Here is a 25,313-nt window from a genome sequence, read left to right on the forward strand (position 1 = left end):
TTCTGAAGTCTTTTTAAAAATATGGCATTACTACATTTCTTTTTAATAACAGTTCTATAATTAATTTATCATTAATAGATTTAATGTTGGCACCTTCAAAAATATTTACTGCTATGCTATCTTGAAATTAATGTGGTATGACTGATGTAGAGTTACAATGCATTCTTTCTAGAATACTAGTAGAATCCTGCTCTTTTCATCTGGTCTCTCTGTCGCCATACCATTCCCCAGGATGTATACATCTGTGTGTATACTTTATTTCTTTAATGTACCTAGAATAATCCTACCTTCACAGTCATATTGTTTACTTTTATACTAAATATACAATACCTTCAAACTTTTCAGTTACTTATAGAGTATTCTGAAAATGATTTCGTTATCGCCACATAGTAATTACTTACACTAAGCATAAAAAAATAAAAAATAAACATTAGAGTGCCAATTTCAAAAGAAAAAAACAGCTAAGTCTCCTTTAAATCATCACTCTTCTGCTGATACACACTGACCTAACCTAAAATTTAAGAGGCAATGGGAAGGAAGCCACCCACTCCATGCCAAGCCAGTGACCACAGACAGAGTCAATAACAAGGCTTGGTATTTTCAAGCACTGGCTTTTTCCGGTACCACTAGAAACAGCTCTAATTTGAGCTCCAAAGCACACTGGGTTAGGAAGAGCAAGAAATAAAAGACAATACCGCAATGCCAAATTCCATTCTATATACAGTAAGTATCTCTCTTTATATTCTCTTTCTCTTGATTCGGCCATGGAAGATACATACTCTGATATGCCGATATAGGTTCAAAACATAATCCTATTACTTATCAGCTGCAACTTTGGGTTATTTACTCAAATATTTAGATCATTGGTTTGATATTTCAAAAAAATCATCTGTAAAAAAAAAGACAGAACATGTACCTCAGGTAATTAAGTGCAATGTCCTATATAATTTAATAATGTATGGCAGAAAACAATATTTATAATTTTCAGCTCATTATGCCACATAATAATCTAAGTGTAAATCCTGAATATAAATATTTTTAAATTGATGTAGTTTTTGGCACAGAAACAACTACAAACACAGTCTGTGTGTTTCTTATGTCTAACACAGACCCAAAGGGGCTCTTAAGAGGGAGAGGTCTTTAAGAAAATGGGCAGGACTACGTCCCTTGGTCAAATAAAAAAAACGAAAGCCAACTCAGATTCAAATGACCTATCAGTCTGTTCTGAAGGAGGGCTAACAACAGCATATAGATGTCAGGTTTCTTGGGTTAACAGCAATTACCAAACAATACAACCTCTTAGATATTACTTGTGACAACTGGGATCAAATCCTACATTTATTCTAAAGTCATAACAAACATCTGAATTAATATTTCCTTAAGAAGAAGTTTAACCCACTTATCTGACGTGAGAATTAGAATTCTTCAAGGCTGAATATTGTTGTCTTTTGAAATCCAGACCGATCACTCTGCAAATAAGCAGCCTGTCTAGAAACGGCCTGCTTTCCACATGTGGGTCAAAACATGTTCACAGTCCAGGTAGAGAAAGTTTACCCTTAAACCCTTTAAAATTATTTTTTTACTAAAACAAAAAAAGTGTATAATGAAGACTTTTATTTTGTGGATATTTTATGAACTAGGTAATGGCCAAATCTGGGAATACCATTGGAAGTTGTCATTTCCTCCACAGAGACCGACAACAAAGGCTGCTGAGTAACAGTGATAGGCCACACTGCAAAACACCCACCGCATGTCTTCTTTCTACCTCCACTGTTAAACACTGAGCCCAGCACTGTTATCACTTCCTGCCCGAACTCACCCCAAAGCCTCCTTCTTGCTTCCATTCTGCCCTCTTCCCACCCATTTTCTACAGGGAAGCCAAAGTGATATTAAAATGTTAAGTCCGATCATGTTCCTTCCCTGTCCAAAACTCTGCCCTGGCTTCCCAATGTACATGCATAAAGTCTCACACACCATGTTACTAGCGATGAGGCCCCCTGATCAGTACTGGCCTGACTTTCTCATCCACCTCCGACAATCCAATTACCCTGCCCTTCTTTCTGGCCGAAGAAAGTGTCAAAATTACTTCTTCCCTCAGAGACTTTGAATTGGCTATTACCTCTGCCAGGAATGCTCTTTGCCCAGCTCCTCAAACTGTGGGCGCATTCTTGTCTTTTGGAACTTCACTATCGTATTTTCACAATGGCCTTCCTGGACACCCTAATTAAATAAGACTGCTTTTTCTAAATTATAGGATACCATTTATTTCCTTCCCTGCATTTACCACAATCTTTACTTATTTTATTTATTCATTTATTTACCTATTAAACCACAGTCAGTGCCTCCCATAAGAAAATAAACTTCACCAGAGCAGGAGCACTGACTGCCTTTATTTACTGCCATAACCCTAGCATCTACCAGATTCTAATTCATGGTAGGTGTTAAATAAATATTCCTTGAATTAATTAATTAATCCCTTAAACTGTCTCACTTGTTATGCAACCCCAGACTAGACTTACAGCCTTAAAAAACCTCACAATTTATGATTCAAATTTATCAAAATTACAACTACTGTAGAACTTCAAGACAACTTACAAATCCTTGAAAAGAAACTGTGAAATCCAAGACTGCCACAGTTTTATCGCATGATGAACACAATTTAAGTTTTCCCCAATGCCTTATAATTATCTCTGTGGACATAAGGAATGGGAATATTCTAGAATAGAGATTAACAGAAGACTAGCTGCCCACATATTACATAGGCCCAGACGGCTGAGCATTTTCAAATTTTTGTATATTATTTCCTTTATACAACCGCAAAGAAATATAAGATATATAATTTATCAAGAATGATTATGAAATAATATCACCAAAATTTTCAGAAGTTATAAAAGCAAATATTGTCCTTCAAGGTCATCAGCCAGCAAAGCAAACCCAACTCCATGTCTTCATTTATATCTTTTGAAATTTCTGTCTTAGAATTGTCTTAAGATCTTGATACAGGATTGCTTCATGGAATCTAGGGATCAAATCCACCCTAAGAAGGACAGGATTGACACTACCAATTTTATTAAGAAGAACATGTCTCAAACTCTGAATGTAAACCCAAAAGAAAAAAAAAAATTAATGTTTCAACAAGACTGGAATCCTCAGAATCACACACGCTGAGTATGTTCAACAATAGCTCAGGGGCATTCTTAAAACGATGATGCTTTCTTGGTTTTGGAAATTATTTAAAAACTTTATTTGAAGATCTTATTTAAACTTAACAATCACAGACTCTTGTTGGAATGAGTGTGTCTTTAAGATAATCAATTCGAAGGAATTAACAATAACTTGGCTTTGTGAATTCAGAATCTGGGTACATTTGTTCAACCACTACATCCTTTTCATATTTGGGTAAGTGTAATTACATCTATCCAGTTTGGAAAAGCTAAATCCATTCCTTAATTGGACCAGTTGATGGACCAGAAATAGCCTGAATTTGGTTCACATCCTGATACAACGGGACTGAGGGGGTGATTATTTGTGGGGTCCAAACGGTACCAGTGTGTTTCTCCATCTTCACGCTTCTCCCCCACCACAGGTGCTCACTTGCACATGCTCCCTCCTATGACAGCAGGTGCATAATGTGTATCAAAGGCACCATGAGTTAAGTAAGTGTTAGGAGACTTGCTTCAGAACCTACTCACCAATTATATTATTTCCAAGGGGAAACAGTTTATGGATTAAACAGGAACTTAAAAATAACATTTTTAATACCCTTTGTAATACACTACTTAGGGTCTTCCAGTATAGGACAAAACTGTCCACAATCACAAGGGGCTTGCTATGTATAACTGTGAATGTGTGGCAGGTTATGTTTAATAACAAATATTCACAGTGGAGAATAAAATGGAAAATACCAGAAAGCTCACTGAAAACAATCTATTAACCATGCATTTGTCTGATATAAGCAATATACAAGAACTTTTTAAAGTGAGAAACATCAAACTAGCATGTTAAGACATCCTCTTAATTATGAAAGACAAATATTATTTGGGAGCTTTAAAATAAAATGCTCTGAACATATGACATGTGAGAAACACAAAAGAAACTGATTTGACTTAAATATTTGTGTCTGGGTATCAAGCCTGCCAATTAACTCCCAATAGAAATTTTTAAATGTTAAAGACAGTATAAAATAACATTGTTTTGACATTTTATGCATGATTAAATTATACACTAGACTCTCATTGAGTGTTCTTCAAAGTAAGTAATTTACCAGGTGTTTATCAGTTATCTAACCAAATAGTCAATTTGGCATTTGAAGTACCTAGCAAAATGTCAATGAGAATTTTGCAGAAGACAAAAAGTATCTAGAAAGTACTCTTGCTAAGTGGCAATTATAACTAACTGCTAGGAAGAAATGGCATACATCTCTTCTTCAGATATACTATCTTTAAAACTTAAAAGCATTTATTCTAAAATTTAGCATCTTTATTACTGTTTAAGTTTACTTATTTATTTTGAGAGAGACAGACCACGAGCATGGGACAGGGGCAGAGAGAGACAGAATCCCAAGCAGGCTCATGCTGTCAGCATGGAACCCAATGGAGGGCTCGATCTTATGAACCCTGAGATCATGACCTACGCCAAAATCAAGAATCAGAGGCTTAACCAACTGAGCCACCCAGGTGCCCCTCTTTATTACTGTTTTATGTCAGTACATGGATTACTACTTGGAAAAATTCCTCATCCTGCAGAGTCATGGAGACAACATATGCAGATTTTCATTTTATGTTATGTTTTAGTGACTATTTCACAGGTTTCTTCTAGGTAGGCTTTTTACCTCTTTACTGAGGTAGCACAATGGGAGTTTTTTGGCTTTGACCTGAATGAGACCTGGCAACCACTGTTGTCATAATATCATAGAATCATGGTCCAAAATAATTTTTTTTAAAATTTTACTACTTTGCAGAGGATAGCTAAAAGCAATCCATGTTTCACTATCAGAAAGGAATGTTACTATTATAATGATGGCTTTCACCTCACTTTCTAAACTCAAAACAGGGGAAAATTTTTTTTAATTAATTTTTTTTTTTTTTAAGAGAGAGAGTGTGTGTGAGCAGGGGAGAGGGGCAGAGGGAGAAAGACAATTTTAAGCAGGTTCAATGCTCAGCATGGAGCCCAACATGGGGCTCGATCCCACGACCCAAGCCAAAATTAAGAGTCGGACGCTCAACATACTGAGCCACCCACATGCCCCAAAACAGGAAAAAACTTTAAAGAAAAAAATTTTAGTCTGTATACATTTCAAATGATCCATTCTAGTTTATTTGAAATTCCCATACGTAATCACCTTGAAAAACAGAAAGTGGTGGATAAAGAGAATGATCTCCACTGATACTGACAGAACACTTAGAAACCCCGGGGGAAACATATGAACCTTAGTTTTAAAAAACTCCATTAATTAAAAGAGTTCCACATTAAATACAAAATATAACTCTGATTTCTGAATGTGTGTCCTTTATAAGAAATTCACCTTATCACTATCAACATAAGAAATTCGACCTTAGGGGCACCTGGGTGGGTCAGTAGGTTAAGCGGCCGACTTCGGCTCAGGTCATGATCTCACGGTCCGTGAGTTTGAGCCCCGCGTTGGGCTCTGTGCTGACCGCTCAGAGCCTGGAGCCTGTTTCCGATTCTGTGTCTCCCTCTCTCTGACCCTCCCCCGTTCATGCTCTGTCTCCCTCTGTCTCAAAAATAAATAAACGTTAAAAAAAAATAATAAAAAAAAAAATTTGACCTTAGAAAGTTCTGAATTTGTGCATACTGCCCGTCAATCTTAACAGCAAAGCAACAGGTTTCTAGATTTACAACTTGCAGTAACTTGGAGTTATAGTGGAAATAACCAGCAGAATGAAAACAAAAAGTATACCACAGTGACTAACATCGAGGATACAAATGAAATGAGGGCACGGAATAATGTTAACTTTTTAATTCTAAACTCTCCTATAATGTTTATTTCTATATAATGTTTACTCTATATACTGTTTATTCTTATGCCCATGTGTCATTTCTATAATAATATAAAATTAAATGCTTCATCACACACTTTGGGATTCCTTAGAAAAAGAGATTCAACAATTTTAAAAACGTGTAATATAGAGATACATATATTTTTAGCTGTATTTACTCTGCCTGGAAATGATCACATATAAATCTGTGAGTAAAATTCTAAGAATCTGGACTTCCTAACAACATTTCAGCTCACTGAAATACAACAGAAAGAAAAAAATTAATAAATGTGTACATATAGTGCTGCTATGCAAATTTACATTGCTGAGGGTCCTACAAATTCTGTCATTACAAAATGAAAAAAGCCACAGTCTAAAGAGTTTCTGTTAAATGCAAGTATCACAGAAAATTGTATGGTGCTTGGAAAGAGAACACACAGAAATAGATTCCTTCAGATTTCCATTTGTTCCTAACCCCTTGGAAAAATACTGCGAAGTAGTACCGTTGCTTTGCTGTGAGCCAGTCAACATACACAGGAGTTCAAAACCTTTTATTATACTCCAGAAATCTTTTGTTGTGAGTTACATTAAGAAACCTTTCAAATGCCCCTCAATAACAGGAAGTAAAGGAACAATAAAAACTTGTAAGCACATAAAGAATACCAAATAGTTCAATGTGAACAGATGATTTATGCCTAGAAGTCGTATTTCTTTCAGAAATGAGTTAGTTGCACATAAAATTTCCAAGGATATTAACATTTTCCAAATTAATTCATATTTTTTTCATTTAATTATTTGAACTGGCAGTTTAGTAAAAACTAGGTTATGTCAAAACGACACCCAGAAAGTAACTTCAAAAAAAAGAGCTAAAAAAAAGCGCTCATATTTACTTTGTACATTAATTTTATCTAAAACAAATGTTTGCAATAATAGTTGTTACAGAGTTCCTGGAACATCACTCATCTCGACAAGTGTTTGTTTACTCCAGCTATGTTCACAGAACACTAGTTTAGAGCAATGCTCCCATGGTTAGGTTAAGTTTAGGAAACACAATATGCTATACTGCTTATCAAATACACTTTAGCATATTAAAGATTGGTTTATCAAGTCAGGAAACTGTTGATGTACCAACAGTTTCCCATTCATTTGGCCACGGTACACTTTTTTCACACAGCATGTAAGAAAAGGTTAGAAAACTGCTGATAATCAACTTTGAAGATGTATACCCCCCCCCCATGTATTCCATTAAGAAAAGTCTAACACTCTAAATATTAGTATTAATCTTTTTCTTTACTTTTGTATAGGAAAAGCAGAAAGGAATTATCTCAAACTCAGCTAAAGGGAAAGAACATCAAAATGTGTTACGAAATTCTGGCTTTATTTTAATATGACCGGTCAATGTAACCTTACGTACTAATGACATTTGTGACTCCGATTATTGTAACTGTTGGCTGTCAGCTTAAAAAAACACTGCCCTGGGGCACCTGGGTGGCTCAGTCGGTTAAGCATCTGACTTCAGCACAGGTCATGATCTTCCGGTTCATGGGTTCGAGGCCTGCACTAGGCTCTGTGCTGACAGTGCAGAGCCTGGAGCCTGCTTTGGATTCTGTGTCTCCCTCTCTCTCTGCCCCTTCCCTGCTCATGTTCCGTCTCTCTCTCTCTCAAAAATAAGTAAACATTTTAAAAAAAGATCTAAATATATTAAAAAAAAAAAAAAAAAAACACACTGCCCTAAGGTCCAAGCTGGTATCAGCCCTGGTCTTTACAGCCCAATTTTACAGATACTTTTATTTATTCTTGCAGACCTTTTGAAGAAAGTTCAGAGAATTTAAAAAAATTTTTTTTTTTTCAAACGTTTTTTATTTATTTTTGGGACAGAGAGAGACAGAGCATGAACGGGGAGGGGCAGAGAGAGAGGGAGACACAGAATCGGAAACAGGCTCCAGGCTCTGAGCCATCAGCCCAGAGCCCGACGCGGGGCTCGAACTCACGGACCGCGAGATCGTGACCTGGCTGAAGTTGGACGCTTAACCGACTGCGCCACCCAGGCGCCCCAAGTTCAGAGAATTTTAAAATTGTATCTTACCTCAAATCTGTCTTTAAAACTCTGTTCCATTACACATCAACTTTCCACTTTCTTCCTTCTAGCAAACAGGCATTCAGCCCCTTATGGCCCATGCTGCCATTACAGTAGCAATAATTTAAAAGTTACCTATAACAACATATGGAACAAGCCATATCCATAATCTCTTCAATTCTTTCACAAAGACATGATTTTCATGATAACGAGATAAATGGCTTCTACCACAGAAATTCTTCAGAAAAAAAGTTCCATGTGGAATACTAGTAAATGAAACTAAAGGAGAAAAAGAGGCCATCCTGGTATAAAATGACCCAACAAAAATATGGGTATAACTACTGATCAAATAATTTCGTATTCCCTTTGTATTTGCTTGCATTAACAGACAAAAACAGTATATATTACATGTTACAATTTATAAATGACTAAAAGTATAAGTGAAATAATTTTTAAACAACTTTGAAGTTTAGCAAAACTGTTAGCATAGTCTCTACAAACTTTACAAAAGGCTTACTAGTTGAGCCAACATGGCATTAGAATTTAATTACACCTATAACGGTGTTAAAATTTGCAAAAAGTATGAGCTCATTCCATTAATGGCACACAAAAGTTGCTTAATTTGATGCTTTATTCCATTTTTCAAAGTGTAATACTTTTTGTTACAAATTCATATTTTAAAATAAAAGTTATGGGGTGCCTGGGTGGCTCAGTCAGTTAAGTGTCTGACTTCAGCTCAGGTAGTGATCTCACAGTTCGTGAGTTTGAGGCCCACATCGGGCTCTGTGCTGACAGCTTGGAGCCTGGAAGCTGCTTTAGATTCTGTGTCTCCTTCTCTCTTGCCCCTCCCCTGCTTGTGCTCTGTCTCTCTCTCTCAAAAATAAATAAACATTAAAAAAATTTTTTTAATAATAAAAGTTTCAGGGGTGGGAAACAGACTACTAGCAGGCAAAGATAGTGTTTCTAATTCCTTATCTTAATTGTGACCATTGTCATGGTCAGTGCCTAACAAAATGAGTGTCACAGAGTTTCAGATGTTAAACCTTTCTACATGGCCCCTTCTCATTATGCACAAGCAGCAATAGCTAATTTTTGCAAAATTAGTTAATAGTTGGAAAAAATTAAAAAGAAAAATATGACTGGGTCAAAGCATATGGACAAACAACTACACAGGAATCTATACTTATCTTAAAATTAAAACTTTAATTAAAAAGCAAGCAAAGCTATGGACTGCCAATAGCATTGCTATAATGCAATCCTGGAACTGTTTCCTACCACAAACATTTTAGGATAGGAGCAACTTTCCACTGGAAGTTCAGCCCATAATTGGACTATAGAAAGTTAGGGAAACCTGGGTGGCTCAGTTGGTTAAGCGTCCGACTTCAGCTCAGGTCATGATCTCATGGCTTGTGAGTTTGAACCCTGCATCAGGCTCTGTGCTGACAGCCCAAGTCTGGAGCCTGCTTTGAATTCTGTGTCTCCATCTGTCTCTGCCCCTCCCCTGCTCGTGCTCTCTCTCCCTCTCTCTCAAAAGTAAACAAACATTAAAAAATTAAAAAAAAGAAAAGAAAAGAAAAGAAAATTAATTAGGTTAGTGATTCAAAACACCAAGGTACTGTTGGCATCACAGAAACAATTATTATAGGAACAGTAGCACCTAAAACAATAAAATGAATGAATTTACTTTTCTGTTGCCTAGATACTATAGTCTGTTGATCTGCTGTTGTCCTCAATAATTCAATTATGTTTCACATGTTAAATCAATAGTCAACATGGAAATTATACTGTGCTCTTCTGAGAATTATTACACGAATTGCATGCTTACTTGTTTATATCTGTAAGAAAAATCTCATCTTTTTATTCTCTGAAACATCAAAAGTCTACAAAAGCCATTTTCTATCTTTGATTATCTTATTCTTTTGGAGTAAAAAGAATAAAAACGGATGTTAAATAATGCCCTAAGTAAAATAAAATCTGAAGTCTGAGCTATATATTCATCTCTTCCTTTTATTTATTTTGAGAGAGAGAAAGAGAGAGAGCATGTGTGAGCAAGTGCACAAGCAGGGGAAGGGCAGAGAGAGGGAGAGAGAAACCCAAGCAGGCTTCATGCTATCAGCATGGAGCCTAAAGTGGGTGGGGCTCAAACCCACCAACCGCAAGATCATGACCTGAGCAGAAACCAAGTGTCGAACACTAAACCAACTGAGTCACCCAGGTGCCCCAAAGTTATATATATATTTTATTGCTCAGAAAACTATAATCAAAGATTTACATTTGTCTTTGATAATAGTCTTAGACATGAATCTGCAAGAATGGAGGAAACTCCATTGTGCCAGATGAGCTACATTTCAGAAAAATACTAACGATACCAAAAAGACTTCTCAAGCTATGCTTGAATCAGTCTGCAATCCTTAGACAACTGGGAAGCTATATGTATGTGCAGGGGAATCCAAAAGAGTCCACCAAAAGTAAAAGCCAAGGTAGGTGTGATAACTGACTGCCTTTGAGGGTACTCTCCAATCTAAACAATTTCAATCAGCAAAAGACAGAAGTCTTACAGGCTTGAAGTGTTGAGCTACTCCTAAACTACAATGGCTACTTCTAAACTACAAAGACACAGTGGCAACAGCTACAAATCCATGTTTAAAAAATAAAAAAAGACTAAAATCTGAGTAGAGTCATCAGAGGCTATATAAGAAAAAATAAATAAAAATTCTCAGAAAAATGAATCAAAATCCAAAGCTGCGACAACATATTACCTAAATTTTGCAGTTTTCAACAATAGCAACAACAAAATGCAAGACATGGAAAAAAACAGCAAAATGTGACCCATAGCCAGGAGGAAAAAAACATGTTTAAGAAGTCAACAGAAACTAACTCTGAATGGGTCTGGATGTTGAACTTGGCAAAGATTTCAAAGCAGTTATTAGAAATATGTTTGAATATGGGGCGCCTGGGTGGCGCAGTCGGTTAAGCGTCCAACTTCAGCCAGGTCATGATCTCGCGGTCCGTGAGTTCGAGCCCCGCGTCGGGCTCTGGGCTGATGGCTCGGAGCCTGGAGCCTGTTTCCGATTCTGTGTCTCCCTCTCTCTCTGCCCCTCCCCCGTTCATGCTCTGTCTCTCTCTGTCCCGAAAATAAATAAAAAACGTTGAAAAAAAAATTAAAAAAAGAAAAAAAAGAAATATGTTTGAATAATCTAAGGAAACTATGTCCAAAAAAACTAAAGAAAAATATGATGATAATGACTCAATTGATAGAGAACCTAAATATAAAAATGCAAGCCATAAAAAGAACCAAAGAAAAACTGTAAAAGTGAAAATACAGTAACTGAAATGAAAAATTTCCTAGATGGTCTCAGGAGCAGATGTGAGGTTGCAGAGGAAAGAATCAATAAACTCAAAAACATATCAACAGAAATTATCAAATCAGCAGTACAGAGACTCAGAGATCTGTGGGATACTATCATATGCATAATGGGAGTCCCAAGAGAAGAGAAATGTGAGAAAGTGGCAAAAAGAATGTCAAAGGACAGGGGCGCCTGGGTGGTTCAGTCAGTTAAGCCTCTGAGTCTTGATTTCAGCTCAGGTCATGATCTCATGGTTTGTGAGATCAAGCCCCACATTGGGCTCTGCACGGGGCATGGAGTCTGCTTGGATTTTCTCTCTCCCTCTCTCTCTGCTTCTCCCCTGCTCACACGCTCTTTCTTTCAAAATAAACACTTAAAAAAAAAAAAAGAATGTCAAAGGACAATAACTGAAAATGTCCCATGTTTGATGAAAAATATTAATCTACATATCCAAGAAGTTCAATTTATCAAGTAGGGCAAACATAAAAAGATCCACACCTAGACATACAGTAGTCAAGTTGCAGAAAGATAAATACCAATAGGAAATCTTGAAAGCCAAAAGAGAAAAATGACTCACACATAAAGGAGAACAATACAAGTAAAAACTAACTTATCAGAAACTACAGAAGTCTGAAGATGCTAAAATGGCATATTTAAAATGATGAAAAAAAGTTAATCAAGAATTATATATTCAGCAAAACTATCCTTTGAAAATAAAGTCAAAATAAAACATTCCCAGATGAATAAGAAGTGAAAAAAACCATTTGCTGGTAGACTTGCCCTATAAGAAATATTAAAGTCTTTATAGCTGAAAAAAAAAATGATACCAGATGGTAACTAAAACCAACAGGAAGGAAATGAGTTCTTTTAAATTTACTGACACTCATTTCATGGTTAGCACATGATCTATCTCAGAGAATATTCTAGGTGTTCTATAAAACACTACGTATTCTGCTCTTGCTGAGTGGAGGGATAATTACATGTTACGTTAGTTCAAGTTGGTCAACAGTGTTATACAAGTTTTCTATATTCTCAGGTTGTTCTAGTTGATGGAAAGACAGGTGTATTAAAATCCTCAACTGTAATTGTTTAATTGTCTATTTCCCCTTTTAATTGTGTCATTTTCTGGTTCTGTATTTTGGGTTTCTGTAGCAAAGTGCATATACATTTGTAATGTTACATTTTCCCTAAGTACTGACTGTTTTATCTTTATGAATTTTCTCTCCTTGCCTCCAGTAATATTTTTTGTCTTACAGTCTATTTTATCTGTTCTTAAAATAGGTCCTTCAGCTAATACATACTGTGTGCCAGGTGTATCTTTTTCCTTTTTATTTTCAACCTATTTGAACCTATTCACTTATTTCAATTTTTGACTTCAAAATTTATCCTTTTTATATATAAATCCTTTTTTAATATTAAGTTGGAAATTTTCTGCCTTTTGATGACAGTATTTCAAATATTCCCATTTAATGCAATTATTGATAAGGCTATATTTATATGTAACTTCACTATTTTTTATTATGTCTTATGTCTTTGTTTCTCTCTTCTTTCATTACTATCTCCTGTATAAACACTTTTTAATTTTTTTTAATGTTTCTTTATTTTGAGAGAGCGAGAAATAGCGCATGCACACAAGAGGGGAAGGGGTGGTGAGAGAGAATCCCAAGCAGGCTCCAGGAGAGAGCCCGATAAAGGGCTTGAGATCATGAACCATGAGATCATGGCTGGAGCCAAAATCAAGAGTCAGACACTTAACGACTGAGCAACCCAGGTGCCCAGGTTTGTCCATTTTGTTTACGTTTTCTTTTTTTTAAATTTCTTTTTTTTCAACGTTTATTTATTTTTGGGACAGAGAGAGACAGAGCATGAACGGGAGAGGGGCAGAGAGAGAGGGAGACACAGAATCGGAAACAGGCTCCAGGCTCTGAGCCATCAGCCCAGAGCCTGACGCGGGGCTCGAACTCACGGACCGCGAGATCGTGACCTGGCTGAAGTTGGACGCTTAACCGACTGCGCCACCCAGGCGCCCCAACGTTTTCAAAGAATTAATTCTTAGTTTCGTTAATCTTTCTAATTGTTTTTCTGTTCTCTGTTTCATTTATTCCTGCTCTAAAATTTATTATTTGCTTTCTTCTGCTAAATTTGGGTTCCATTTGTTCTTCTTTTTCTAGTTTCTCAAGGTGTAGAGTTAGGTGGTTTATTTGAGATCTGTACTCTTAAGGTAGACATTTATTGCTACAAACTTTGCTCTTAAAACTGCTTTTGCTGCATCCCATGTGCTCTGGTACATTACATTTTCATTTTTGCTTGTCTCAAGAAATTTTTTAATTTCCTCTTTAATTTCTTCCTTATTCTATTGGTTGTTCAAGACAGTCTTGCTTAATTTCCATGTGCTTGTGAATTTTCCAATTCTCTTCCTGTTGGTAATTTTCTGGTTTCATGCCCTTGTGGTCGAGAAAATACTGGATATGATTTCAATCTTCTTGAACTTTCTAAGACTTGCCTAACATATGGTCTATCCTAAAAATGATCTGTGTGCACTTGAGAAGAAAATGTATTCTGCTGTTGTTGGATACAATTTTCTGTATATGCCTGTTAGGCTCGTTTGGTCTATGGTGTTGTTCAAATCCAAAGCTTCCTTATTGATTTCCTGTCTGGATGATGCATCCATTGTTGAGGATGGAGTATTAATGTCTCCAACTATTACTTTAATACTGTTTTTTTCTTTTAGCTCTGTTGGTTTTGCTTTGTATATTTAGGTGCTCCACTGTTGGACACATTAAACATTTACAATTGTTATAACTTCTTGAAGGACTGACACCTTTAACATCATACAATAACCTTCTTTGTCTTTTGAAAAAGTACGTACCTTTAAAATGTAAAAACCATTCTTATCTTGTAAGCCATTTAACAAAAGGCCTATGGGTCATAGCTTGCCAAGCCCTGTGTTAGACTATAAAATAAGTCTTATTAAATTAAAAACGGAAAATATGCCAGTATATTCTGACAGCAACAGAATTATATTAGAAATCAACAGAGAAATTTGAGAAATCCTCAAACATTTGGAAATTGAATAATAAACTTCTCAACAGCTCCTGAATCAAAGAAGAAATCATGAATTAGAAAATATTTTAACTTGGGGGTGTCTGAATGGCTCTATTGGTTAAGCGGCTCACTTTGGCTCAGGTCATGATCTCACAGTTTGTGGGTTCAAGCCCTGCACTGGGCTCTGTGCTGACAGCCTAGAGCCTAAAGCTGCTTCGGATTCTGTGTCTCCCTCTCTCTGTGCCCCTCCTCCACTCATGCTCTGTCTCTCTCCGTCTCTCAAAAAATGAATAAATGTTAAAAAAAATTTTAAATAAACTATCTTAAATTGAATGGAAACAAAAACACAACAACAGAAATTCATGAGAAGCTGCAAAAGTCGTGCTTTAATAAGCATATTTATACTTTTAAAATGCTTTCTAGCACTAGCTAGAAAGATCTAAAAATATTTAATATAAACTTCCACCTCAAGAAGCTAGAATAAGAAAAGTAAATCAAACTCAAAGTTGAAGGAAGGAAATAAAATCAGAGTAACAATCCATAAATTATAAAACAGAAAAATAACAGAGAAAGCCAATGGAACCAAAAGTTCGTTCTTTTAAAGAACAAAATTGGCAAACATTTAGCTAGACTAACCAAAGAGAAAGAGAGCAAGAGAAGGGGGAGAGAGACAGAAAGAACACACATTACCAAAATTAGGAATAAACTTATAGAAATTAAAATAATTGTACAGGAACATTATGAATAACTTTATGCCAAAAACCAGACAGTATAGATGAAATGGACAAATTCCTTAAAAGATTAAAGGAGATGGGGCACCTGGCTGGCTCAGTCAGTAGAATATGCAAATCTTGATCTCTGAGTTGTGACTTCGAGCCCCACATTGGGTATAGAGGTTACTTAAAAATAAAATCTTTTAAAAGAGAGAGAGAGATTAAAGAAGAAATACAAATCAATAGAACTAGAACAAGAAACTGAATTAGTAATATAAAATACTCACATAATGAAAAAATGAGGCACATATTGCTTCATAGGCAAATTTTATCACTTTTTTATAAATGGTACCAATCCTAAAAAAATTAACAAACTAATCCTAATATTTTTTTTTTTTAATTTTTTTTTCAACGTTTATTTATTTTTGGGATAGAGAGAGACAGAGCATGAACGGGGGAGGGGCAGAGAGAGAGGGAGACACAGAATGGGAAACAGGCTCCAGGCTCTGAGCCATCAGCCCAGAGCCTGACGCGGGGCTCGGACTCACGGACCGCGAGATCGTGACCTGGCTGAAGTCGGATGCTTAACCGACTGCGCCACCCAGGCGCCCCACTAATCCTAATATTTATATGGAAATTAAAAAGGCAAAGCAAAATAGGCAAAATAGTCAAAGCAATTTAGAGAAGAAGGAAAAAGTTGGAGAACCAATTCTACCTGATTTGAAGACGTACTACAAAACCACAGTAAACAAGACATCATGATAGTGACATAAGGCCAGAACAGAACACAGAGTCTAGAAATAAACTCACATAATTATAGCCCATTGATTTTTGAAACAGGTACCAAGGCAACGAGGTAAATATAGTTTTTTTTTTAACAAATGGTGCTAGAATAGTTGGATATCCACATGCAAAAACAAATGAATTTAGATATAATCTCTATCACACAAAAAAGTCAACTGAAAATTGACCAGACTAAATATAAAAGGTAAAACTATGAATCCAACAAGAGAATTTAGGAGAAAATTTATAAACAGGACTTCATAAAAACTGAAAACTTTTGCTCTTCAAAAGACACCATTAAGGGGGGAAAAAGGGAAGCTAGAGACTGGGAGAAAATATTTGCAAATCATATATTTGATAAAAGACTTGTATCTGAAATATATAAAGAACTTGTAAAACTCAGTAAGAAAATGAACAACAGGATGAAGAAATGGATACTTCACCAAAGAACACAAAGAAATGGAAAATTACCATATGAAAAGATGTTCAAACATCCTTAGTGACTAGGGAAATACAGCTTACAACCACAATGAGAGGTGCCTGGGTGGCTCAGTCAGTTAAGCATCCTGCTCTTGATTTTGGCTCAGGTCATGATCTCACGGGATAGAGCCCCACATTGGGCTCTGTGCTGGCAGTGTAGAGCCTGCTTGAGATTCTCTCTCCTTCTCTCTGCCCCTCCCATGTATGAACATTTCTCTTTCAAAATGAACATTAAAACACACACACACACACACACACACACACACACAATCATTATATAATCCACTAGAAAAAAATCATGTCTTTTATAATAATAAAAAAAAACCACACCTGACAATACCAAGTGATGGTGAGGATGTGGTAAAAACAGAACCCTCACACATAACTAGTGGGAATGTGAAATGATACAACTACTTTGGAAAAGAGTTCGTTTCTTCAAAAGACAATACATACTTATGATATACTCGGAAATTCAATTTCTAGGTATTAATCCAAGAAAAATGAGGACATATGTCCACACAAACATGTGTATGCAAATGTCCCTAACAACACTATTCATGACTGCCAAAAACTGGAAACAATCAATGAACTGGTAAATGTATAAAGCAAACACGGTATATCCATACAATGAAATATAAATCAGATATACACAAAGGAATGAACTACCAAGGCACAAAACTACATAAATTAACAACAAAAACATTAAGCTAAGTAAAAGCACCCAAATACAACATACCACATATTGTATGATCCCATTTATATGAAATCTCCATAAAAAACAAAACCATAGAGACAGAAGATCAGAAGATCTGTCTTAGAATGAGAGTAGAAATTGATCACAATTGGGCATGAGGAAACTTTTCATGATGATTAAAGTGTTCTCAAACTGGATCATAGTGGTGGTAGTACAACTATAAAATTTACCAATAATTTAGAATTTACAATAGCCGTTTGAAACACATTGAATCTTTATATCATGAATTTTATGGTATGTAATAAAACATACCTCAGTAAATCTGTTAAGAAATGTTTACAAAAAGGAATGTGGTATTGATTTGGAACCAGTATAGACTGAGCTATTAAGAAAAACTAATACGGGGTGCCTGGGTGGCTCAGTCAGTTAAGTATCCGACTGCAGCTCAGGTCTTGATCTTAGTTTGTGAGCTTGAGCTCTATGCCGGGCTCTGTGCTGACAGTTCAAAGCCCAAAGCCTCCTTCGGATTCTGTGCTCCTCCCTCTCTCTCTCTTTGCCCCTTCCCCACTCATACATGCGTGTTCTCTAAAAAATAAATATTAAAAAAAATTTTTAATAAAAGAAATAAAGAATAAACTAAAACAACGTAACTTCATTTGCTTTTTGACAAAGTTACTAGATTAAGATAAGCCCATAATCACAGTACATCAAGATCCCAGCATTAAAACTCTTCATGTAAAGGTCAAGTAAGTACTACCAGTTTCTTCTGCATGGCTCTATCCTACTAAACATCTTTATAAGTTACTTTCATAAAGGACTTGCTTTTCCAATGCGTAAGTGATTTAAGAATGGGAAGGATAGCTAATCTGACAACTGATAAAATCATGACTGAAAATGATTTCATATCCATTTATTAGCAAAAAATTCAGTTTCACAATGCCACGCATTGGAAAAAAATATTACTGGCAAAACAACCCAGATCTGGGTTTCTTTTTTTTTTTTTTCCTAATGTTTATTTATTTTTGAGAGAGAGAGAGCATGAGCTGGGGAGGGACAGAGAGATAGGGGGGAACAGAGGATCTAAAGTGGGCTCTGTGCCGACAGTAGAGAGCCTGACATGGGGCTCAAATTCACGAACTGTGAGATAATGACCCAAGCTGAAGTCAGATGCTTAATTGACTGAGCCATCCAGGCGCTCTAGATCTGGGTTTCTAAATATCACTCTCCAATAAAAGGAACCAGGGCTGAGACACAGAAAATACAAAATAAGCTAGAAACATGATGGGAGAAAAATAAGAAAGTGCTTGAAAAAGTATGGGGAAATGTCAAAAAGACCAACCAGGAGCCAACCAGAAGGAACTCCCAATGGCTAACATTGGAACAATTTGAACAACAAAATAATGGCACTGAATTAGAATCCATAGAAACAAATATCTATGAGTCCTTACTAGTATAAATAGATAAAAGATAATTCCATACAGAATTCCAATTAATAAATGTAGAAGGAATGAGGGAAATACAAATGTCACATTAGGCAAACACCACAGTAATCACTGTTGTAGTCAAATCCACTAATGAATGCTAAAATCAGAAAGTGAAGGTCTGAGGAGAAACAGCTTAATGACAGTTTCAAAGTATTTTTAAGATACTTATCAGTTACAAAGGGAAAATTCAAAGTGGAGAAACCCAATAGCCATCAGCTTAACCAAGGGATCAAGGTTAATCACTAGCAATCATAAGACACAATAATATCATGTACCCCCCCAATAGGACGCACTGAGAAGAACACAAGATCATTTCCATGGTATTCTTGCCAAAAATACATAAACTCAATCTAATCGTGAGGAAATAGCATGTTCATATAAGGTCTATTCCTGTGCTAAGATTCAAGGATTCCAAAGGTAATGAGCCAGCATTGTGGTTTCCCCAAAATTTCACTACAAAAAAAGTACAAAAGATAACAAGGAGGTAAGACTGTAAGACAGAAACATTTAATTTCCCAAAACATAAATAATGGGTGTGTTTTTAAATGTGTATCATATGTCATACACATATGTATTTAATAGAAGACTGAAAGAGGACAGTCAAATTTTTATAGCATAGTATCTTAGGGTCCCATGTAGGATCCAGTGTGACAAGTCTCTCTCCCTTGGGTACCCAGATAATATAGTCCTTTCTCCCTAAACTTTGACTATGGGAAGCAGCAAACATTTTTCTCCATCTTCCATTCTAGATATGTGCTTTATTTTCATTCATTCAATATTAATTGACTACCCATGTGAAGGGTAGGGAACGAAAAGCTCTGGGAGATACAAAGACAAATAAATTAATCACCTGTTGCTTCCACAGTTTCTGATGCTTTTAAAAATAAGACTTTTGACCTTTTTGTTTTAACAGTGGAAGCATTCTCCTGACTCAACAAACTACATCCTCCCTGGAAGTTGAAGTCCCTATAACAGACTTTTCAATCCTGACATTTATGAAAATCACCTCTTTTGTCTTTTCACTTTTACCACCCAATTGAGCATCCCTGAAGACTGATTTAGTTTTGCTTATTTTATAATTTTATATAATTGGAATCATAGAACATGCATTCTTTATGACTGGCCTCTGTCGCTCAATGTTGTATTCGTGAGATGTAAACATATTGTGAGATGCAGCTGCCTGCCTCTTTTCACCATTCTATAATATTCCATTGTGTAAATTAACTACTTTCATCCATTCTCTTGTTAGAAGACACTTGTGTCTTTCTGGTTTGAGGCAATTATGAATATTGTTAACTTAATGAACATTACTGTACATCTCTTTTGGTTCATAAATAAACATAAGTCTAGGAGAAGTGTTTGGTCAGAGTATGCACATCATTAACACTATAAGGTATGACAACCCCTGCCGTCTCACGTGTTCATAAATGCTGTTTTGTCATTCTTCTTCTTTAATGTTTATTTTGAGAGAGACAGAGAGAGTGTGAGCAGGGGAGGGGCAGAGAGAGAAGGAAAGAGAGAATCTCAAGCAGGCTCTGCACACACAGTGTGGAGCCTTATGCAGGGCTCGAACCCACAAACCATGAGATCATGACCTGAGCTGAAACCAAGCGTTGAACACTTAACCGACTGAGCCACCAGGTGCCCCTTGTCATTCTTCTTAATGTTTTTATTTTATTTTGAGAGAGAGAGAAAGCGAGTGAGCATGAGTGGGGAAGGGCAGAGAGAGAGGGAGACACAGAATCTGAAGGAGGCTCCAGGCTCTGAGATGTCTGCCCAGAGCCCTACACAGAACTTGAATTCATGAACTGTGAGAAAACGACCTGAGTCACAGTCAGACGCTTAAGGGACTGAACCACCCACGTGCCCCTTTGTCATTCTTTTTGAGTCTAGTTGGTATCTAGTGGAATCTTATTGTGGTTTCAAATTTGCTCATACCTGATGATTAATGAAGCTCAACATTTTAACATACATTTATTAGGCATTTAGATTTCTTCTTTAGGGAAGTACCTATTCAAGACTCCTGCTGATGTTTAAAACATTTTTTTTAAATTTTTTAATATTTATTTTTATTTTGAGAGAGAGAGAGAGAGAGAGAGAGAGAGAGTGCAAGTGGGAAAGGGGGCCAGAGAGAGACGGAGACACAGAATCTGAAACAGACTCCAGACTTTGATCTGTCAGTACAGAGCCCGACGCGGGGCTCGAACTCACAGACTGCGAGATCATGACCTGAGCCAAAGTTAGACACTTAACCAACTGAACCACCCAATTTTTTTAATTTCAATTTTTTTTTTTTTTAAAGACAGAGACAGAGCATGAGTGGAAGAGGAGCAGAGAGAGATGGAGACATAGAATCCAAAGCGGGCTCCACGCTCCAAGCTGTCAGCACAGAGCCCAACGCAGGGCTCAAACTCATGAACCACAAGATCATGACATGAGCCTAAGTCAGATGCTTAATAGACTGAGACACCCAGGTGATGCCCCCTCTCGGCCCCCCCGAACCCGCCAATGATTTTTTAAGCTAGACTGCTGGTCTTTTTCATATTGATTTATAGGAGTTCACTACAGATAGAAAGCCCTTTGTCAGTTACATGTATTGCAAATATCTTCCCTCATGGTGAGAATTACCTTTTCATTATTTGACAATCTATGTCAAGTAGCAGGAAACGATGCCCCTCCATGCCAATTCTGGCCACTGTCTGTTTCTATATAAAGTTTCACTTATTATTTATATGCATCATTAACATATTGTCCTTGATCACTTTCAGGCTACAATGGCAGAGATGAGCTGGGACAAAGACAGTGTTCTACTTCTTGTTCATTTTTTGTAAATGTGCTTGAAAAGAATGTGTATTCTTGAGTTGGCAGAGTATGTTATTCTACACATTCCATTAGGTTAACTTTATATTTGAAAAACAGGTTATAGAAATCATTTGAGACCTAGGATAATGTTATCTTCTGCCTGAGAAAATTTCTACTTGCTTCTGTCAGGCGCTTGGGGACATAAGCAATCTGAATGCAGTGTCAAAAATTTTCATGGTTTTGACAGCCCAGATGACTGGAAGCTGGGCTGCAATCCATACAGAAGCTGCTTTATTTCAAATCCACCTTATGAAGTATTTCACCTGCAAAAATACCTCAGTATATACTGTAACAGATAAGAACTTTCAAAAAATAAACCCACAATACTATCATTATATCTAATAAAATCAAGAATCTTAATATTGTCTAATATATTATCCATGACCAATTTTCCCTGATACTTACCAAAAAAATGTGTTTTTACTACAGATTTATTTAAATCAAAATCTAAACAGAGCCCAAAAACTGCATTTGGCTGATATGATCCCTAAGTCTTTTAATTTATAACAGTCCCTCCCTTTTGTTTCATGTTTTCATTTAAAGAAACGGTTATCTGTTGTGGAATTTCCATTCCAAATATGATTTATTGTATCTTCATGGTATCATTTAAGATAATTACCTATCCCTTGTATTCCCTGCAAACTGGTAGTTTGAAAGCTTAAACAGATTCAGGTTCAATTTTCGTTGGTAAGACTGTATCTTATGGGTAGGGCTATATACTTCCAATTACATCTCACTGGGAAGAAAATAATGTCTGCTTGACCCACTTTTCAATGATGTCAAGATTAATTAGTGAATTCAGGTGTCATCAGTCTGATCCATCCAGTACAAAGTTCTCTATAGACTTTTTATCTACTGGTTCAGGAAGCTATTAACGATCTTTGCTGCAATGTATTATTTCATTAGATATTACAAAGTATTGATTTTTCTAATTTCAACATTCTATATGTATTAGTTATAATTGTTCCATATAGAAAAACTCTCCTTAATTCAACTGGTTGCCCTGAAATATAATTGGTTTAGAAAAGGCAGAATGTTTAATTCTTTCCCTTTAAATTTTTCAGAAAGCTGGTCCCCTTATCAACCTCCAGAGTTTACTAATAAGTTTTTTTTTTTTAAAGAGGGTCATTATGAATACATAAAAGTTAATATATCTGATGTATCTCAATCCATTTCAACTATTATTCTCCTTGATGGTCAAACTGTCTACCTCTGACTTCTGTGTTATTTTCACATGACCACGGTAGTCTTCGACTGGTTCCCCGTTTTCTGGCACAACATGTCCCACGTGCATCTTCCACATGCTGTGCCTCGACTAAGCAACTCAGGTTTGCTTCAGTGGGAAATAGCTTGTAAAGACTGCAATCTCTTTGGCCTGGGAATTCTTTACCAACTTCTTAGCTCACCAGAGCCTTCAAAAGAGATTTTCTCCCCCTCCAGTTTTTCTAATTGTCCTTAAACGAGGGTTGGGCTGAATTATCCAGAATACCAATTTTGTAAGCAGAAATCTTCAAGTAAGTAAAGCAGAAAGCATAAGAAAACAGACTAATAGAAGAATTTGTGAATGAGAGTACCAAAAAACCTTTAACAGACAGCTTCCCTCAGTTGAATGTCTAAAAAAGGAAGACAGAATAATCAACGAAGCTGCGGTTGAATTCAGAAAAGCTACAGAACTAGAGATTCAAGTGATAGTTCAGAGTGGCTTCTGAACCCAGAGGTTGGTTCCAAAAGTAGTTTTCTTAATTCACCAGCCAAAGAGCCAGCAAAATATCACCCTTGCATTGGACTAAGAGCAACAGTAAAAGTCAATTAGGAAGCAAAATGGAAAATACCCATTACCGGGCCTAATGAGGGTGTGTACCTCTGGCAGCAAAATAAGGGGCCAGATAACACCCAACACACACCCTGGACACTAAGATTCTTACAGATTATAGTGAACAAATTTTTAATACTCCAAATGCTAAGTGTATGTATCGAAAGCTGATGTAAGAAGGGAGGGATCCTACAGGAAAAAACGGGCACCATTCTTTAATAGAATTCTTTCCCTTAAGAAGCGAAAACAGTCAAGAATACCTTCGTCAGATGGCTAACATGCTAAAAGATACTAAGAGTCACTATATGACTCTAACCTTTTTTGTCCCAAACACACAACAAACAGTATTAATGGATCTTCAGTAAAAAGCACATCCTTCTGCATTTGAGTCTCCGATGAGCCTGCAATCATGGCCAAGCCAACCTTCACTGCAGCCTTGTGAGACCCTAAGCAGAAGGTCCAGGTAAGCTGTGCCTAGACCCCCGATCCACAGACACTGAGAGAAGAAATGTATGAGCTTCCTTAAGCTGCTAAATTTGTGGTAATTTGTTACGCAGCAATAGATAACAAATACAGTGCCACAGGCTAGTACAATACTTTTAATATGTACTTCTGGTAACAGCTTGGAAAAAACACTGGCCTGAGTATCAGAAGACCTGGTGTAAGTTTCAATTCTACCTTATTAAGTAAACTTGTATAAGGCTCATAACCTTTCTGTGCGTCCAGATTTCCTATTTATAATCGAGGATAAAACCTGCCCTGAGAATAAGAGAAAGTGCGTGAAACACTGAAAAGTTATAAAGCACTAAATAAGCCCAAATCCAACTGCTTCTCATCAACAGTTCTGCTACCATCACCTCCTGCCTGGGTTATTTCAGCGAACTCCAAACTTGTCTCCCAGTGTTTGTCCTTGACTCCTTATGTACACAGTTGCCCAAATGATCTCTTTAAACTTAAGTCATATCATCTCACTCCCCTGCTCACGATCCTCCAGAGGCTTTCCATCACATCTGGGAGAAAGTCCATAATGACCAGGGTCAGGCACAGTCTTTGCTGTTAATGAGCATAGTATACTGCACCTTAGCAAGATTCTCAATTTAGTCTCTTTTTTTTTTATTATTTTATTTTAGAGGTTGAGAGAGAGCATGAGGAGTGGAGAAGGGCAGAGGGGGAGAAAATCTTAAGCAGGCTCCACGCTCAATATGGAACTCTAGGTGGGGCTCAATCCCACAACCCTGGGATCATAACTTGAGCCCAAATCAACAGTTGGACACTCAACCAACTGAGCCACCCAGGAGCCCTTAATAGTAGTTAAGCACTTAATAGCATGCCCAGCCAAGTTTAAATATCTAGTAAAAGCACTACTGATAATAATAATAATCTCTTGATTACCTGGAGAAGGAGTAAAATTTACCGCTTTTAGAGTAACTATTAAGGTATTATTATCATTGTTAGAAAATTACTAGTACTACTGAGCCTGGGTGGCTTAGTCGGTTAAGCGTCTGACTTCGGCTCAGGTCATGATCTCCTGGTTCATGGGTTCGAGCCCCATGTCAGGCTCTGTGCTGACAGCTCGGAGCCTGGAGCCTGCTTTGGATGCGGTGTCTCCCTCTCTCTCTCTGCCCTCCCCTGCTCATGCTGTCTCTCTCTCAAAAATAAATACATTAAAAAAATTTTTTTAAGAAGTACAACTAGTACTACTAGCAATAACAATATGAACCCAATGCCTTTAAAAGATTAAATTTACTAAGCAAAAATATCTCCATACTAGATATCACTCATGTTCAGAATTACACAATAACCAATAGACACCACTTTCTGTCTCTGAAAACAGAGACCTCTCCTCTGCCCATCTCTAAGTCAGCCGAAACCTTGTTGGAACAGTGCCCTCTGTCTCACAAAAGCAAAGGTAAGGCCAAAGGCCAAGGAACTCTAAGTCAGTCTTCATGGGATATGGATTTTAAGAGCACAGGAATAAATCAAGAGGTAGAAGGAGGAGATATGGGAGGAACAAAG

General features: G+C 36.7%; 1 protein-coding gene and 1 long non-coding RNA gene across 4 annotated transcripts in view; one reads left to right on the forward strand and one right to left on the reverse strand.

The window, feature by feature from the left end:
- LRRC28 (leucine rich repeat containing 28) overlaps positions 1–25,313 on the reverse strand; it is a 155,406-nt gene that overhangs the window by 75,875 nt on the left and 54,218 nt on the right. The gene's annotated exons all lie outside the window — the stretch shown is intronic.
- On the forward strand, positions 584–19,977 carry LOC147580381 (uncharacterized). The gene is made up of 2 exons (XR_015252843.1): positions 584–723; positions 19,536–19,977. It is a non-coding gene; the product is annotated as an uncharacterized LOC147580381 (long non-coding RNA).

This window comes from Puma concolor, chromosome B3 (genome assembly GCF_028749965.1).
Source record: "Puma concolor isolate L17-30 chromosome B3, mPumCon1.1.hap2, whole genome shotgun sequence".
In the NCBI taxonomy this organism is placed as follows: Eukaryota; Metazoa; Chordata; class Mammalia; order Carnivora; family Felidae; genus Puma; species Puma concolor.